The following is an 18,065-nucleotide window of genomic DNA, read 5'->3' on the forward strand; positions in this document are numbered from 1 at the left end:
GATACTGGCTGCTACCACACGCCAACATAGAGCAGCAGTGCATCACTTCGCTTAAAGAGGCGAGATGAGCAGTGCAGCACTTCAGCTAGACAGGTGAGTTGGGACGTTACAAGTACATAATAAACATATTATTTTACACAATTCATGTCAGCGATAGATCTAGCACCAGCATTGGTGGATCTATAATCATTCTTGTAAAATATGTCTTCACTTGTATCAATTATATAAACTCACTATGCAATGTCGACAGTAAAACCAATATTAACCAATGCTGGTAAATTCAATGCACATTTAGTACCAGCCTCATCCACAAGAGTACATATCTACTCCCTTCATCCCATAATACAAGAACGTTTTTCAAGCAAAAATGTTCTTATATTATGGGACGGAGGGAGTAGATTTTATTAAAGCTAAATACTCATGTCATTTACAGCCACCAATATCTAATTGGCCATCCAATGAATTATGAGGCACGCTTTCCTTAGCTTCATATCTAAAACCACCATCACGGGCTGCCAGCCAGTAGTAGAGAAGCTCATTTTCATAAATAGCACATGTCCTGTTGAGAGAAAATGGAAGTTAGCACCAAGTTTCCAGAGTAGCTTACATAATCAATCTGCACAAATATCTGGAGATCTTACATAGCAGTTTTAATTTTGGTTTTCTTGATACAACTGAGGAATTCTAGTACATCGGCAGGTATGTTGTCTTCATATTCGTTCTCGTTGAATGCTAGCAGTTGTCCCAAATTTTGTTTTCGGAGTTCGCATCCATCTTGTACAACCATATTTTTGCAAACGAATAAGACTTGCGTCACATGTGTAAAATATAATATTCGGATATTTGTACAGCAAGAAGCACTATGGCAGGTAACACTCTTTTCCAGGATAATAATTGGCGTCAATTCCTTTGGATATATAGAACCATATAATTGTTTCAAAAGGTCACCATTTTTCTGTTCACATATATTGCTGGAAGATATTCTGGATGGAACATTAGAAGTTTACCGCGCCGCCATAATGGTTACTACTTGCTTGCATCAATTCAGATTTCTACTTGCTGCAGATAGTTTGATAAAGGAAACAAGATGGCAAATCGTACAGATCGAAGAGGTGCTTTGCTTGAGCCTATGGCAATAGACCAATTGCGTTAAATACTTTCTCAAATCAATTTTTCTAGTTTAAACATCAGTAAACCCTGGCTGTAAATCACTGTAAACATAGCTCCATCATAATTTACACAAAGAAAAAGAGATACCTTCAGCGAAGTCGGTCTAGGCAATGGCTGATGGTCTTCCAGCAAAGTCGGCGGAGGCGACATTTTGTGTAACGACAACAAAAATTGAAGTTAAAACTCCAACAATTACCTTGTTCAAACAATATTCCAGATTTTCCAAAGATGCAATCAGCACGGAGTTCAATCAAATAGGGAGCAGTTATAACAATACAGTAAATAGTGGAGTGACAGATAATCTTGAAAAGCTACTGGATGGGCCCATAGTGGAGTGATCTAGATGCTTCTTTCAAGATTATTTTGTCGGCAAGAGCAGATCAAGGCTTTAATTACTTGCTAGTGGCTAGCTGCACAAACTAAAGATTCAAGCATACAGATCGAAGATGTGCTAGTTTACCCAGTCGGCAAGAGCATATCAAGGCTTCAAGTAAATGCTAGCATTAAGTTAAGCTGGTGCTTGCTGCAGCTAGCTGCACCAACTACTGATTCAGCCTATGACAACACAAAAAGATTCAGACAAATACAGATAGTAAAGGTGCTTGCTTCAGCCTATGCCAACACACAAATTTTACAATCAAAGCCTTGCTTACTTGATTGCATCAATTCAAACTGCTACTTGTTGCAGCTACTTTCACAAACGAAATAAGATAGCAAAATAATATAAAGTTTCCAGCCTATAATTATAACTGAACTTTGGATGTAAATCAAAGATAGCTAATATAGGACCTGATCCACGCTTTCAACATCAGTGTTATGTACCACAATCACAACCAGTAGTAAAATAAGACCAAAGACACATCTGAAGCAATGAACGTTAGGTTGCAGAAAACAAAAGACCATAATTTCAATACTCCTTGTCTACATACCTCAAGTGAAGAACCAGCCGACAAAGTTGCGGCGAACTGTGCAACACCGTCGGACGGCGGATTGTCTTCCAGCATTGGGCGGTGTTCCGACAAAGTGGGCATGCACATTTAAATATATATTTACAAGGGGTAGGGGCGGATGGAACATATTTCTTTCATAATATTATCAGTCCTAACTTTTTGTGCATTTATAACTGAAGTGTAGCATCTATGAATCTTTCAGACTTGAATCAAACAGGGAGCAAACAGGAACTTGTTCATAAACTTATTTGTTCATGGATTCACATCAAATAGGGAATCAACCAGGAACTGGCAAACATTGGACTAATATAAAGTACAGGCAACACCCAGCTTACAGAGATTGGACGCCCAATTTAAACAGAAAAATGTTCACGCAACGTTCGTACACGTCCAGATTACAGACTGTTTTTGATTTCTTATAAAAAGGGCAAATCTCCAAGCAATATCCAACAATGTTGGACTAATATGAGTACAGGTTAGTATCGTCTTACACAATTTTGTTCCTTATCCCCTTACATCATTTAACTACACCAACTCTATGATACCCAGATTAAAAAAATGCTATGAGTAACAGCTCAAGTAAAAAATCAAGAAAATTGAACCTGATATTCAATGAAGGGCAGTGGACATGATGAACTTGTGCTACTTGTGCTGCATCACAACCTCCAACATCATTTAATTACCTGAATACAAACAAATCAAATCTGACCCTAAATCTGTCTCTGTAGCTAATAGAGAGTAAATCTGTCTCTGTAGCCAATAGAGAGAAGCAGAGTCTCTCACCTCGCCCGGATCTGCTGAAAACCAGTACTTGGGGGACAAAGAAGTTGGTAGCCGTGACGACGATTGAGGTGCAGGGGAGGCAGTACTTGAGGTCCTCCACGCATCGCCCAACTCGTCCACCAACGCCGCCCGCGCACGCTCGATCCTCGTGGGCCTGTGGGGAGTAGGGGTGAGGGGAGGTGGGGACTGGACAGGGATGGAGGAGGGAGAAGGGGAGGATAGAAGATGGAGAAGAGGGGAGGACGGAGCGCCGGCGGGCATGTCGTCCACCACGGTTGGTCCTGGGAGGAGTAGGGGTTGGGGGAGAAGATGAAGAAGAGGGGTGGACGGAGCACCAGCGGGCACGCCGGAGAGGCGGCGGCTCCACCCTAGCTCGCTTGGGGGGAAGGAGGAGATGGATGCGAGGAGTAAAAAACAAATTGTTTTTTTTTCACTCAAAAAAAAGGAGCGCAGGTTGAATAACAAAAACTACAGGGGCTTTTCGCAAATTGCCGCGACGGTGAACCCGGAGACCCAATTCGTGCTTTATTATTAGGGAGAGATAATATATATATATATATATATATATATATATATATATATATATATATATATATATATATATATACTAGCAAAAGAGCCCGTGCGTTGCAACGGGACAGAAAGAATAATTATGTCCATTTTCCTAGCTCAATAATGTGAATTAAAAGAATGACTTTTTTACTAACGCACAAAAATGTTGAATAATGTATGAAAATGCATGGAATCAACACTAGTACAAGCATTTGATTTTATGAAAAAAAAGGGGGAAAGGTATTTGTTTACCTCCAACCGGTAGGGCTGTCAACAAAGCTCGCACTCAATTAACTGTTTCGTGCTCGATATGCTCAAGTTTGGCCACTTTGACTGGTTGATATGTCAAATATGGAACATGTAATTTCCAATAGATCATGATGTATTGTGCTCTAAATTTGTACTATTGTTTCATCATTGGTCGCTTTTTTGTGATTGGTAAAACCACTACGATAGCCTATAGCTTAAGGACATCTGCAATGCTAGACTCTTGTGTAGGCACTTAAGAGTAAAAAGTTAAACATCAAAAAGATAAGAAAAAAGTAAGCGCCTTCTCATTCAATGCTAGGTGCTTATCAGCGGCTCTAAATACGTAGGCCCGGCTACCCATTTCTTTACTCGCGTGCCCAGGAAAAGAGAAAGCGCTCAATGCATCTATTGGTACCGGGCACACTGGGAACAACTAACGCAACTGCCGGTCTATCGGGAAATAAATCCTGGCGTCCATCATTGCAGATGCCCTAAGAGAACATGCAATCTGTATATATCCGGCATCAAGTCCCACAAATAAATTTATTTGTAGTTCAATGCACATATATTCTGCCGGCAAACATATATGATTATCTGAAGATGTCGTACACATATATTCATATGAAAAGGCACTGCCTTTGGCTCAGTTAATCCATTTATAGCCATATATTAAAACAGAAGGGTACATATAAATTTTGCCCCTTGTATGATTTTCAAACGATGTATATGCTGAACAATAGCTTTGAATACATAATTCAATTCCAAAAAATAATCAGCATACAGATGTTACATACAGAGGCATTGTGGTCTTGAAGTTGCAACATACATAATGAAATGTAATGCATGACATGCTTGATCTAAAAAGGTTATGATAGTAATGAAAAAATGTATGATAGCAAGGGAAACATTACGTTGTATCAGTGCTGTTATATATTTGAAATCTCAGTGCACATATATATATATTTTCTAGCAATACCAAGCTTTGATCTCAAACAGAACATATCCACATTACCCTCAGGATAACTGAACAATAATACCTGACAGTGGGTCACCCGGTTCAATCCATCCATCTTGGCACGAAAATCGAAAGTTCTGGGTAGCTCCAGCTTGCCAAATAAAAACTGAATGATTATGATTTATGCACCTAGGTGATATCCCTGTGCAGATCATGATGGTTATACTGTACCTATTGCCAACTTTGCTAGCTGCATCACAGAAATTAACACCTAAAGGGTTGAAGCACAAAATATTCAGTACTTACTATGAGTAAAGGAAAATCATAAAAATTATATCTATGGACTTGCAAAGACAATCAAGAGCAACGGCTGATGTGAAAGCTTTCATTGGCTGTATATATGACTCGTCTTTTCCATCAAATTGCACTGATAGCACAAACATTTGTGATTTGGAACCAATTGAACAGAAAAATAGGATGCAAATTTATGTCCTCTCGCATGAAACATGTCAGCTGCAAAAATCATGTCATGTAATAGAAGCTACCATTAATCATGTAGTGCAAGAGGCCACAAACACGCTCCATTTGGATCACCCTGGTAGCAGCCAAGCCCTCTACTGTTCCGCCAGCAGTGAAGCCCCGGTGGTCCAGCCTGAGTTTTTGCATGGTTCATCTTCTCTGCACTGAACACTTTGGAGATGAGATTCTTTGTCTTCTCTGCTTTTGGAAAAAGAAAAAACATAAAAAGGCCTAGTTCTGATCCGTTGGTTAATTTATTAATTTGCCTCTAGTTCTGATCAATCATGCATATCCGTAGTACCATGACATTTTCTGATCAGCGTTGTTACTATTTTATTTCACATTTAAGTTCTGTGTTTAACTTGAACTCTGCATGTCCTCCTCGTCCTCAGACGTTTTGATTCCAGCCATGCATTCCCCTGAATGTTATGTTATTTGTAGTAGTATGATGCCTTCATGCCTGAGAGGGACCCTGCTTTCTTTCCGGCCGGTTTTAGCTGTCCTGTACCCACACCATGGGAGTTGGTTGGATCCTAAGTGGAGGCCTTTAGTGCGCGTAGCCTGCCTTCATGGCACGGCTAAACATTCCCAGTATACAGAAACATCCTGGCTTAGCCAAAGGTATTTCTTAAGCCTCTTAATTCTTAGCAGAGGAGCTCATGCGGCAGTAACTAAAAAAACTATGTGCATGAAAAGAACATATAAGAACGGAGTACTGAGTTCGTTTGGAGAAATATGTTTTTATAATTTTGGGTCCATTGGCTGTTAGCTTACAGATATACTTATAGTTTCCTGTATGTGCATTAATTGATTTTTATTTTGGATCCGTCGTCTGTTAGGTTGCAGAAATATATATCTTGCTATATGTGCAAAGTATTTTGGAAAGTTCCTTACCAACCAATGTTCCTGCAAATTAATTGATTTTAATTTTTTGATGGCGTAGAAAGATGGCGTCCCACAGTCGATAAATTTTAGTAATGCAAAAGGAAGACTGTAATGGCCGTAAAAGCGGAGGAACACAACTAACAAGAAGTTAACCGAGAATATTCAATACTGGAGCTACAAGAAGATTGAATCAAACCTATATATAGTCAGTTCTTGTCAAGATCGATCGAGCCTCTTCTCGAGCTCCCGGGTCCCGATGTGTCCTGTGTACCTCAACCTCAATGCACCGTTCCTCTCCCCTTGCAGCCTCCTCTCTGCTGCATAAATCATATACTGCATTTGCAGCAATATAAATGACACTCTCAGTACTCCACACCTTACAGTAGTAAAATATCTAACTGATTCTCTACGGTTCTACATGCACATTGAATACTGGAGAGTACCTAAAGTCAAAAGAAGAGAAGGAGCAAGGATGTACACGCCTGCTGGAAAGTACATACAACTGAAAGAAGAAAAGGAGCAAGGATGTATGCACATGTTCCCTAAGCAACCTCTCCACCTTACCATGCTGGCTAAGAAGAATCCCTGATCCTCCCAGTCTCTCACTTGACGTTCTGCTCCCTCTTCCCCAAGCTCGCACCTGCACCTTCTTCTCCCTACCTCTCCTCCTCCCTGAATCCTCCTCTTTCTCTCTTTTCCACCAGGGAAAACTGAAGAGCCGGCATGGCTTGGAGCTATCTACCTGCAAGGAATTCGTGCTGCCACGCCGGATCCCTCCGTCTCACGCGTCCGTCTGCCGTCGCCCAGCTCCGGCGAGCTCCTGCCTAGGTCGCCGGATCCCTCACTCCAGCTTTCCTCGTCGCCACCGGCGACCCCCGCCTCACCGCCCGCTTTCGGATCAGCCTCCCCAAACCCTGCCATGCACGGATCCGCCCATGCAAGCTCCAGCCGCCGCCGTCTGTTCTGCATCGAGCTGCTGTGCCACCCCCAACCGCTCGAGCCGCCGCATTGAACCGAGCCAGAAGGTGCGCTCGAGCATCATCTGCGTGTAGCCGGTCGGGGAGGGGTAGGCGCGCCGGCGTGGTGGCCGGTGGTGGCGCACGGCGGCGCGCGGTGAGGGGCGTGGCAGGGGTTGGAGATGGGATTGGGAGGCAGGGCGTGCGGGGAGAGGGGGCTGATTTTCTTTCCTTTTCTCTGGCGTACCGGTTCGTGTTAACTTATTGTGAGGACTGCGCGTACAATGCCTAAATCAACAGGGGTTTCTTTACAAAAGTGCACGACGGTGAATCCGGAATCCCAAACCATGCTTTATTATTAAAAATAAACTAGCGGAAATGCCCGTGCTTGCACCGGGAGTGTAGCAAAAATATATAACGTTACAATACGGTATTGTATGAGATGACAGGTGAGAAAAAAGGTGGACGGCGAAGCTTCAGAGGCTCGCTGCTCTAAATTTGTAATGTGACACGGAACTTTTACTTAGGAAAGACATTCCGATGACCTCTAAAGGTGATAGCAGAGTTGTTAACATCTGATTCACGAAATCAATTGATCTATGTAAAGAACAATTAACTGACCAAGGGTGTTTTTTTACTTAGTTCAGGATATGGTCATTATCCCAAATTGATTGATATATTTTTCGTCTCCTGGTAGCCAATTAATATGAATTCGTGAGGGGTAGTTAAATTCAACGTTAAAACAAAAATATGTAGCGCCAAACTGGACAACGTAGTTGGGAGAAACAAACACAAACGCATTTGTGCACGTTGACACGTCGCCGTGATGGGCTTAGATTTTTACGGTCCGTGAAGATCCAAACTGCACCCCTTTTTCTTACAAAACAAGAGAAAAAAAATCCGGTCAACATGTCAGCTGATCGCTAAAAAAAGCTAACACGCGTTCTCTCTAGAAATTTTGCTAGTCAGTTCTCTTCCGCGAGCCCCGTCGTCAAAGCGAGCTCTTATCCATCCCCATCCCCCACCTGGATACTACACGGCCACCCCAGGATGCGCCGCCGCTGCCGCCTGCGTGCCCACCGCCACCGGATCCCCCCGCTCCCCACCGCCGGAACGCCCGCTCCCCCGCGCCACCAAGCCCCTGCTCAACCAGGACACGAGCGGCCATGGCGGGCGTCCCTCCACCACTGTCGCCGTCGGATCCCCCCGCTCCACACCGCCAGGCCCCCCCGCGCGCCACGGAATCCCTCGGCTCCCCTGCTCCACCAGGACCAGCGACCATGGCGTCATCCCTCCTCCACCACCGCTAGCGGCCATGGCGGTCCAGCACCAGCACCGACCACTCTCTCGTGGTGGAAATCTTGACCTCTGACACTGCGCGAGCGCGAGCGCCCGAGCCACTCCGCCGTCGCCTCTGCTCCTCGCTGCTTGCGAGCACCTCCGCGTCCATGGTCGACCGCCTCCCGTCATCCTCTGCTTCGTCCGCCCCTTGGCTAGCCGACGCCCATGCCTCCTTGCCTTCCCATCCTCCTCTGCTCTGGCCGCCCCTTGGCTAGCCGACGCCTGTGCCCCCTTGCCTTGGTCGCCTCTACCTCCTCATGTAGCCCGACAACCACCGTCCCTGCTCCACCTCGCCGCGCAGCAGAAGCCGTCTCCGTCGCACACGCCCCGGCGAGCGTCCTCCATCCTCCCGCGCAAGCCACAATGGCCGCCGGCGAACGACAGAACGGGCGCTATGGATAAGAGGACTCCGTTCTATTATATTATTAGTACCACCTCGTTTATGCTACGATTTTGTCTATACAAATCGTAAAAACGTATTATGACATGAGAAGAAAGCGTATTGTGACGGTGAACCCGAAGATCCAATCCTTGCTTTATTATTACTAGCACATAAGCCCGTGCGTTGCAACGGGAAAAAAAATTAACATGCATTTTAATAACACAACACCCTTGCTTCGCAACGGACAGCCAGAAGGCCCAAGTCTACGATGTACCGATTGAAACCTAGCGTTTTTTTACGTAGGTACAGATTAGTACCACCTTGGATTTTGGAAAAAATATTGATGTTCTGCAAAAAAACGGAAAGCATAAATTCAAGGAAAAAAGCATATTATGACGGTGAACCCGAGGAGTCAATCCGTACTTTATTATTATAGCAAACATGCCCGTGCGTTGCAACGGGTGAAAACAGCCCTCACACGCCCTTACCCACTGAGCATGATTAAAGACCTCACCCTCATGCCCATAACATAATAAACATGACTAATACCTCATTCTCAGGTCCACATCTTCCATTCAATATAACACCAGACACATGTTTCTGCTTGTCATATTTGTCGTCCTCGTCGCCAGTGGTCATAGTACCAGTTTTCACTAACCAAGGTTGGCCAGGTCCAACAGCTGGATTGTTGAACCGCCTTCGTGTCCGGCCAAGATCAAGACCGTTGAACAAAGTTTTTTTAATCGGCTAGCTAATATAATAGGGAAAAGCATTGGAATAATATATGTCAGTGTCACCATGTAAAGTGAGTAGTTTGTGTCAGATAGACCATGAAATCTTAGTTAGACTTCTCTCATGCATTTTGACGGGTGTCACTGGGCGAGTGAGACTTGTCGTACGTGAAGACTTTATGGAGAAAAAAGATTCCTTCATATCCTAGTTTAATAAATTGAATTAAAACAATGCATCAGGGCGTATTTCAAAAATTCCCCAAGTTTTATTAATAAGTATAGATTAAAAAATCATGTTTTAAAAAATGTTTGCCTTTTCAAATTTAAAGTTCAAAATATATTTGAGTTTTTAAATTTTTGCAAATTCTAAAAATAATCACAACAGTACCTCCTAGTTTTAAAAAATGTTTGTGTTTTAAAAAATACTCAGTTTTAAAAAAATATTTTTCTTTTGAAAAAAATCGAGTTTAAATTTTTGTTAACAACTTTGCAAATTTTCGTGTTCTAAAATATATTCACTTTAAAAAGAAATCCTCTTAATATCTGGCGCGATTGTGCGCTTAATTTGAAATTTCGCGCGGCTAAATGAACACCAAGTCATGTTTGGCCTAGTGGTAGCCTTCTGAACGCTTTAGCATGAGTGTCTGAGTTCGAGTCCTTGCAGCGTATTAATTTTTCTTAGAAACGTTTTACTGGCGCAGGCTGTTGGTTTCCTAATGGGCCGGCCCATTGTGGCTCTGCGCGTCTGCTTTTTCTTTTTTGGCAGAAACGAATCGGGGGCGTGGGCCGGCCCAAAGCAGCGCGGTGTCAAACTATAGAAATTTTGACGGACGGACAAAACAACGAACGGTTTCCTAAATTAGTACCACCTCGTTTATATTATGATTTTGTCCGTACAAATCGTAAAAACGTATTATGACATAAGAAGAAAGCGTATTGTGACGGTGAATCTCTCTCTAATAATCTCTCCCTAATAATAAAGCATGGATTGGGTCTCCGGATTCACCGTCACAATACACTTTCTTTTTATGTCATAATACGCTTTTACGATTCTCTCCCTAATAATCTCTCCCTAATAATAAAGCATGGATTGGGTCTCCGGGTTCTGGCTTTTTTGCAAAAAGTCCATGTGCCTTTTAGTATTCAACCCGCAGTCACGTCCTAATTAAATAACGATTCGTGATCAAAAAAAGTGTCCCGAGCATATGCTGCATCGCCCCCGCCGCTTGGCCTTGCTCAGCACCGGCGCAGCCCACCCCGCCGCCTGACCTCGCCTCGCACCGGAGGCGACCACCACCATCCTCGCCGCTCCCTCCCCTCCCCTCCCCCAGCCCAATCTAGATGTCTAACCTGCCCCTTCCCATCTCTGAGCATAGCATGCTCCGTCGGCGGCGGCGGCAGCGGCGGCTCCTTCTGGCCGGATTGAGGCGCGGAGACCCATGCTCCTCTCATCTGGTTGGATCGCCTCCTCCGGTAGGATCTCCTCTCCGAGCTGGATGTTGAGCACGATATCCCTGCTCTATGGATCGCCTCCCCTCATACGGTCACCCCGACGCGGCGACCCTGCATCCTGAGACCACCAACGCCGCCTCCTTCGACCACGGGAAGGAACCTAGATGCACGTCATGGATGAGGTCGGGGCAACCTCCCCCACAGGCCAGTTTATATCAAATTAAGCTTTCTATTTTCTTCGAATCTTTAGTTTTGCAGATTAGTTTTGTCGATGACGGCAAGGTGTTTGATGGAAATCCAACCTGACTGTACGCTTGCTATGTAGATATTTTATATGTCCACAAGGCATTTGATGACAATCCAAACAGGTATTTGATTATTCTCATATGACTCTCAATGTTATGACTAGATTAGTTCATCTAACTAATCATGTTCAGGTTTTTTAGGCACTGTATGTTATCCCTAACCAATTGCAGAGGTTGCAGTACAAACATGTAGGATACAGATGCATTCTATAGTGTTCTTCATGATGGCTGTACTGACGGATATGATTGCCCTTGTCTAAATACTAAGATCCAACTTTACATGCAGGTGAGGAATTAGTAATCTTCTTTCGCATGTTTTTGTCTTCTTTACCACTTCAAATTTGTTTCCACTTTCTGCAGTCGTACCCATGCCAATTTGTTGGAGCAGAGATCATCTGACTTAACTGAGTCTAAGTCAGAGGGATGTCCATCCATGCCGCATCGGACGACAATGAAATCTAGAGAGGCTCTATGGCTCAGGTCGCCACGAAACCAGTGGCCCATCCGGCTCCTTGTGACACAAGTGAAGGAAACAACATGCAAGGTGTAAAGAAACAGCGTGGGATCGACCAGAACGATACCGCCTGGGCCGGATGGTACGCGTTGCTCTGCTCATGACCTCATGTAAATATCAATAGTCCGTCTTTCTCTTGTCATCTTCCACACGAATAAGAACACTGGAATTGATTGAACCCCCACCATCTAATTTCGTTGGAACTTGATCAATTTCCCTTTTTCTCACGGAAAAAGCATCTATATCCTTTTTTTTCTTATAGAAGAAGCAACTGAGATGGAATTATGGAAGAAGAGGCTAACACCACACACATCCAGATTCCAGTAAGTACATATATATTATTATTCCAAGTACATTCACTTTGGCACAAGTTCAATATTTTGTCATCCAGAGCAACAATTCAAGTTTTGTGCTATTCAGTCGTGTTAATTCTGGATATTTTTGGATTTGGTTATGTTCTGGGTTCCATTAGTTCAATTATGGGCAATAGTGGCCATTTAGTTCCGTTCAAGTTCAGTTCTGGGTGCCAGCAATAGTTGTCATTTAATTTAGTTCAAGTTTAGTTTTCGCTGCCATTTAGTTCAATTCAGTTAGGAGCAACAATTGACATTCAGTTCATTTCAGAATTCTGCATATGTACTTCTGTCCAATTCTGCACTTACACAAAGCTTACTGGAACACTCATTTACTCATAACATTCAAGCAAACACTGAAAATTTTTACCATTAATTTTGTTTTTACAGATGTACAAGTAGCAACTGCAATTCCTATTCAGTCGTAACAATAATATTTAGTGATCTCAATTTTCATGCCATGCTGAATTAAATTCAGCTAACATCAGCGATTTAGTTGGACGCTTCCTGCACTTTCAACTTTATAAAATGATTGTTTGCGATCAGCAACTCATTAGACGGCGGTGGCAGTGGCGTGATTGGCCCACTTGAACACAAACCACAGGACGTCAACAACACAGGGCCTATGGAACCTTGTCCTCTGGTCCAACCATTGCTTCTCCTCGTGACACCTGTGGTCTACGGTGACAGGGCCTTGGCTGGCGGCTAATGCCACGAGGCCTCGGAGCCGGACTTGTGCTCCTCCTCTTGGGAAGTCGTCGCCAGTGCGGTGGCCCTGAAGCCGGTTGGACGCGTCTTGTGTGCGCTAGGGCAGTGGCATCGCAGAGGATGAAACCAACACTGGTTGAGAGCGGCCTCGATGGTGTGGTGTAGCTGACCACGACCGTGGGGATGGGCGTGCCGGACGCGTGAATGGAAACGGTGAGTCCATGCCGGACCCTCCTTTGGTGAGCGAACAACGACGACAAGTGTAGGGGAACTCAAGAAAGGAGGGTTTTTTCAGAGCTGGAGCGCCACTTTCCCTCTCCCTTCCATTGGACTGGGTTGCATCATGCTTTTGGGCCGATCCTGCTCTGTGTTTCCACGGGCTCCACCTGCTGTCGTGGATGCGCAAAGAATGGGATACACACATCCAACAAATTGTATGCAAGTAACATGAGTCTTCTACTTTTCAGTTTTTTCCCTGCTTTGATGCTGATTATCCTTTTCTATATGCAGTCGCTAGGCGCTTGGTACTACAACTTCTACATCTCGACGACTTTGGACAATAAAGGTGAGGCCCTTTGTATCTCGATGGCAACTCTACAACGGATGTTTTGCTTTCAGGCATATGTAATTACACCACTTTGATTGCCGACTGTCTTCGACAGCGATGATGCTCTACCTGGGCGTGGTCTAACTCTACCTCGGCCAGGTGTGGTGCCACGAGGAAGCACCCAAGGTACATGTGTGTGTGTGTGCGCGCGCAAATATAGATTAACTACAGATAAGTACTTCGGTCCCATCAGTCGCCACCAAGTAAATCAGCAGCAGCCAGTAGTAGAAGAATTCGGTTTGACATTTGATTTATGCTGGGTAATTTGAGGTGTGCCTGTTGGTTATGCCATTTATCTTTTTTCTGTCAAGCAATTGTTTTCTATTGCTGTGATAGGCCTGAATCAGTTTTTGTTTTTTGTATACACCGAGATGAAGCTGAAAGTTATGACGATCAGATCAAATACCAAAAGTTGTAACTCGGATATACCATGATATTTTGAATGGTGTGCTACCTTAATAGCTTTCAGTGGTATGTTGTCTGTTCAATTCCGAAAATAAGATTTGTGGTAGGTTGACCTGTTGACAGCTTTCAATGCTACTGTATGTTGTTTGTTCAACTCCGGTCACCGAAGCTGAATTTCCATACAAAACCAAGATTTGTTCTAGGTAATTATTTAGGCACCAAGCAACAAGTCCATGGATTTAAAATATGCACACAACGACAAACATTTGTGTGGATTTTCTGTAGGTGTCTCTGTTGACCTGCATGTTTGCCTGATGAGTGAAACATAAGTGATTCCAGTTCTACATATATGTAACATGCTATTTTTGTTGGCTTATATTAACATGGGAACCGGGTAAGTTTCTGCAAATGTATTCTTTTGGTTGTTTTGTGTCATTTGTATCCCGGTCAACAATTTGAGAGATTTACTTTGAGTAAATTCATGGTCTGAACTGGCTGTAGTATTCATTGATCAAATAATTGTCGTCTAACGAGTGTTATTGATAAAGGAGGAGCTTGAGAAAATGAAGGTAACTATGAAGCTTCCTCTATACATGATGAAGTGGGCGAATGCGAAATACAACAGGAGTTAGAGAAAGGCACACCTTGCACTTATCGTTTCCTGAGTGCCAAAGAAAGGCTCACTGAAAGTATCAAATTTATTTAATGTGAGGTAGTGACAAGCTTTAGAGTTCAACCTTTTAGTGGAGTGCTTTTATGCATATAATCTTAATATAATTCATAATTGTAAATAATGGGAAGCAAACAGTGGTACATACATTGTATGCATTGTGAAAGAAAATATTTTTATAATCGTGCTTGTGTTTAACAAGAATTGGTAGAAGCAATTATGTTTTAATTTTAATGAATATATATTACACCTTTTGTATAAACTAAGTCATATTGTCGCACTATCATTTTCTTTCCTTTTGTTTGTTGGTTCACCTTTTTTCTCCCGTTGCAACACACGGGTTATTTTGCTAGTAATAATAATAATAATAAAGCACAGATTGACTTTGTCGGGTTCACCGTCACAATACACTTCTTCCCGTGATTTTACGCTTTCAGTTTAAATTTAAAACATATTCGAGGTGGTACTAATTCTGCTAAAAAATGATCTGAATCGCTGCTTTGTGCTACGTCGTTCGTCCAACTTCCTACGCTAGCCATATATTGGACCGATATATGCTGATGGGCCTCCTCCCAGGCTTCATTGGATTACGATCCAAAAATCAGCAGCGTGGGGATCGTACTCTGGTCTCCACCCCTTGAACCAACTCACCCAGGTTATTTGTCTCAAAGAAAAAATAAACCCTGGTAATGATTGCAACTTCTGGCGTATGATGGTATGCGTGGCATGCTCCTTTTTTTCATGCACGCGCATGCATGTCCTTCTTTAAGTGCTGCAAGCATTTGGTTTGGAACTGCAAACGTACATCTTTTCATTACTCGGCATTTTTCTGGCTATAAAAATTCATTTTTGTTTGAAAATATATCTGCTTGATCTACGTGCAACTTCGCTCAAGTTCCGCTGTTTCAAACGGCAAACACTACACTGCAAGCGGCACAAGTCGCTATAAGGTCAAGTGCCCACTGCGTCTAGCTAGAAACACGTCAATGTAACATCAGTCTCCGCTGTCCTTTTTTCTATTGGCAATTCAGACCAAAGTGCTGCAAAATTATTACATGGACGCTGGAAGGACCGTCGTTTGTCCTACCAGTTGGATGAAAAACACTGCAAAGGCGATCACGTGGAAGTTGCAAGGATGACTGGTGATGCTACAGGTCGGACGCATGTCATTGCAAGGTCGTTCATGATTATACATTTCTTCTAGGTATGAACATGCACCTTCTTGTAGCTACCAGCTGGTACCGTCCGAACGCTATAGTTATGTTTTGATGGACATGCTATTTTTTATTTGTTCTTGTTGCAATGCACGGCATATGCGCTATAATAATAATAATTAAAGTCATCAATTGCTCTCCAACTTATAAAATATCACCCACCAATGTCATCTATAAGTTGACAAAAAACATTTCACACTGGGGAATCCCCTGCCTGGGACATCCCATGCTGTAGTGATCTCCTATACTGCGCTCTGCACGCAGCGAGAAGACGCAGCGCTCCCATTAGGGCCGGCCCATGTGCGGGCGGCCTGTTTTCAAATTTCGTTTTTATTTTTATTTTTTATTTTTCATTATCGTTTTTTCTCCTTTAAATAATGGGAAACACTGGTCATCAACCGGCCGATAATTACGCCCGCGTCCGCCTCCTTGATTGTGCGCCACGCGTCCTCTGTGGCCCACTACCACGTCTTTTGCAACAACGTGGTACCTTGTTCCCATCTCTTTCAATCCTTTCGTCCCCAATCAGCACCGCAGAGACGCTCGCCACACACCAGTGCTCGTCGCCGGCCTGCTTCGTCAGCCGTTGTTCGCCGGCGAGTCCGGCCTTCGCGGCCTCACTTGTTGTGGCCGAGCAGTCGGCTGCTCCGTCGTTCCCCTGCATCTAGATCGGGCGAGCCCGGCCGGTGACTAAGATCTGCAAGGCCCGGTCGTCGTTCCAGCGGTGCGTGGCGCAATGCATGGCCTCTCCGTCGCCGCCGTCAGTGTTGGGGAGCCCTCCCTGCTGGATCCGTCCCAGCCTTGCGCGTCATGTTTCCGAAACAAAGATCTTGTTGCAATAGTCAACGGTGTTTCTGAAACAAAACTATTGTTGCAAAGAAGGATCATACCCAGAGATGCTTCTGCAATGTCACCATTGTTTCTGAAACAGATCTATTGTTGCAATAGTCACCGACGTGTTTCTGAAACAGAACTCTTGTTGCAATAGTCATTGTTGTTTGTGAAACAAGACTCTTGTTGCAAAGAAGGGATCCTAAGCTGAGCAACCTAGATCGGACGGCTAGCGAGGCGGCGGATCTTTTTAAAAGATCCGCCAGCCGACACGTAGCATGCCCCTTAAATAATTTGGTACTTCAAAAAAGCTCCGAAAATTTAAAAAAACTTTTAAATAAATTTTTGAATAAATCATAAAATGATTGTGAATTAAAAAATGTTCACATATTCAAAACATGTTTGCAATTTTTTAAAACAAATGTTTGGGAAATCAAAAAATATTCACTATTTTTAAAATTTTGTTTATTCAAATGCTTAATGAAATTGAACAAAATGGTCGCCAAAATGTTATCGGTGATGCAGCAAAATGTTGTCATGGCCATTGAAGTTTATGATTTTTTTCTCCCGTTGCAACGCACGGAAACCTCAGATCTTCGAGATCGGACGATGAAGGCGCCTTCACGTCTTCTTCCTCCTTGGGGGCATCGTCTCGGAGCTGGCCATAACCTGGAGACCAGTGGATGGCGGCATCTTCGCCGCGTGGTTTGCGGCATCTTCGCCGCGTAGTTTGCTGAGGCGGCCATCTCGGGGGCGCTGATTTCTGTTTGGCAACGATGATGGCGTCGAGAGGAGCTTTGGTCGCGGCTAGGGCTTCGGTAGTCGGATCTTCCCGGCGTGTCCGAGGTGCTCTTCCGTTGGTTGCTTGGTTGCTTGAAGTCGGAGCTGCGGCGGAGTTGTTCCTGCGGTAACGATGACAGGCGCTCGGTGGTCGGCTACGGCGGGCACGGTCGGCGCAAGTCCTGCATATTCCCTTGTGATGATCGTCGTCAGAGTCGAAGCTGTCAGTTGTTCGTGCGTGTGACCTTCTGTTGGCATGTGCCGTCATGTTTTCGGTGCAGCTATCTTTGTAGCTCCGTGATCCAATGTCGGTGGCCAGGTTGGCCGGTGGTACCCATATTATATGGGTTGGATTGTATCGGTTTTAGCCCGGTTTTCCGTCAATTAACCGGGCAATTCTCACTCCTTCTTAATCAATGAAAATGGCAAGTCTTTGCCTCGTTTCAAAAAATATATATTTTACGTATGAAGATAAGAGAGCTTGCTGGCTCTGAAAGGGAACTGAATGGTTATCACTAAATTGTACTCGCATTAGCTGTACTTGGATAAAAAAATCCATGCTTCATTCTTTCCAAAAGAGTGAAGCGGGGAATATCGTCAAACTGGAAATGTTAAAACAACCTTTCTCAGTGGTAATAATCTCCTTGAGAAAATAATGCAGCCTCCATCAGGAAAGGGGGATAGCTAATTAAGCACCATCCGTTTAGATTTCGTTTTATCTTCTCTCCATAAAATAATAATTGATTAAAGAGG

General features: G+C 43.8%; 2 long non-coding RNA genes across 13 annotated transcripts; one reads left to right on the forward strand and one right to left on the reverse strand.

The window, feature by feature from the left end:
• Window positions 1-243: 243 nt before the first annotated feature.
• Window positions 244-7,263, reverse strand: LOC123137371 (uncharacterized). 2 transcript variants are annotated; one of them, XR_006468202.1, is made up of 5 exons: window positions 6,628-7,263; window positions 6,260-6,396; window positions 2,904-5,342; window positions 642-2,803; window positions 244-559 (listed from the first exon to the last, which is right to left on the reverse strand). It is a non-coding gene; the product is annotated as an uncharacterized lncRNA (long non-coding RNA). The 2 variants fall into 2 exon arrangements; XR_006468204.1 differs by lacking the exon at window positions 244-559 and having other exon boundaries at window positions 566-774; window positions 1,258-2,803.
• Window positions 7,264-10,636: 3,373 nt separating this feature from the next.
• On the forward strand, window positions 10,637-14,670 carry LOC123137372 (uncharacterized). Of its 11 annotated transcripts, none has more exons than XR_006468211.1 (6): window positions 10,637-11,516; window positions 11,591-11,826; window positions 12,007-13,018; window positions 13,101-13,239; window positions 13,316-13,370; window positions 13,468-14,670. It is a non-coding gene; the product is annotated as an uncharacterized lncRNA (long non-coding RNA). The 11 variants fall into 11 exon arrangements; XR_006468213.1 differs by having other exon boundaries at window positions 10,637-11,293; window positions 11,411-11,516; window positions 12,007-13,239; XR_006468208.1 differs by having other exon boundaries at window positions 10,638-11,516; window positions 12,007-13,239; window positions 13,468-13,883; window positions 14,366-14,670.
• The last annotated feature ends 3,395 nt before the right edge of the window (window positions 14,671-18,065 follow it).

This window comes from Triticum aestivum, chromosome 6B (assembly GCF_018294505.1).
Source record: "Triticum aestivum cultivar Chinese Spring chromosome 6B, IWGSC CS RefSeq v2.1, whole genome shotgun sequence".
Taxonomy (NCBI): Eukaryota; Viridiplantae; Streptophyta; class Magnoliopsida; order Poales; family Poaceae; genus Triticum; species Triticum aestivum.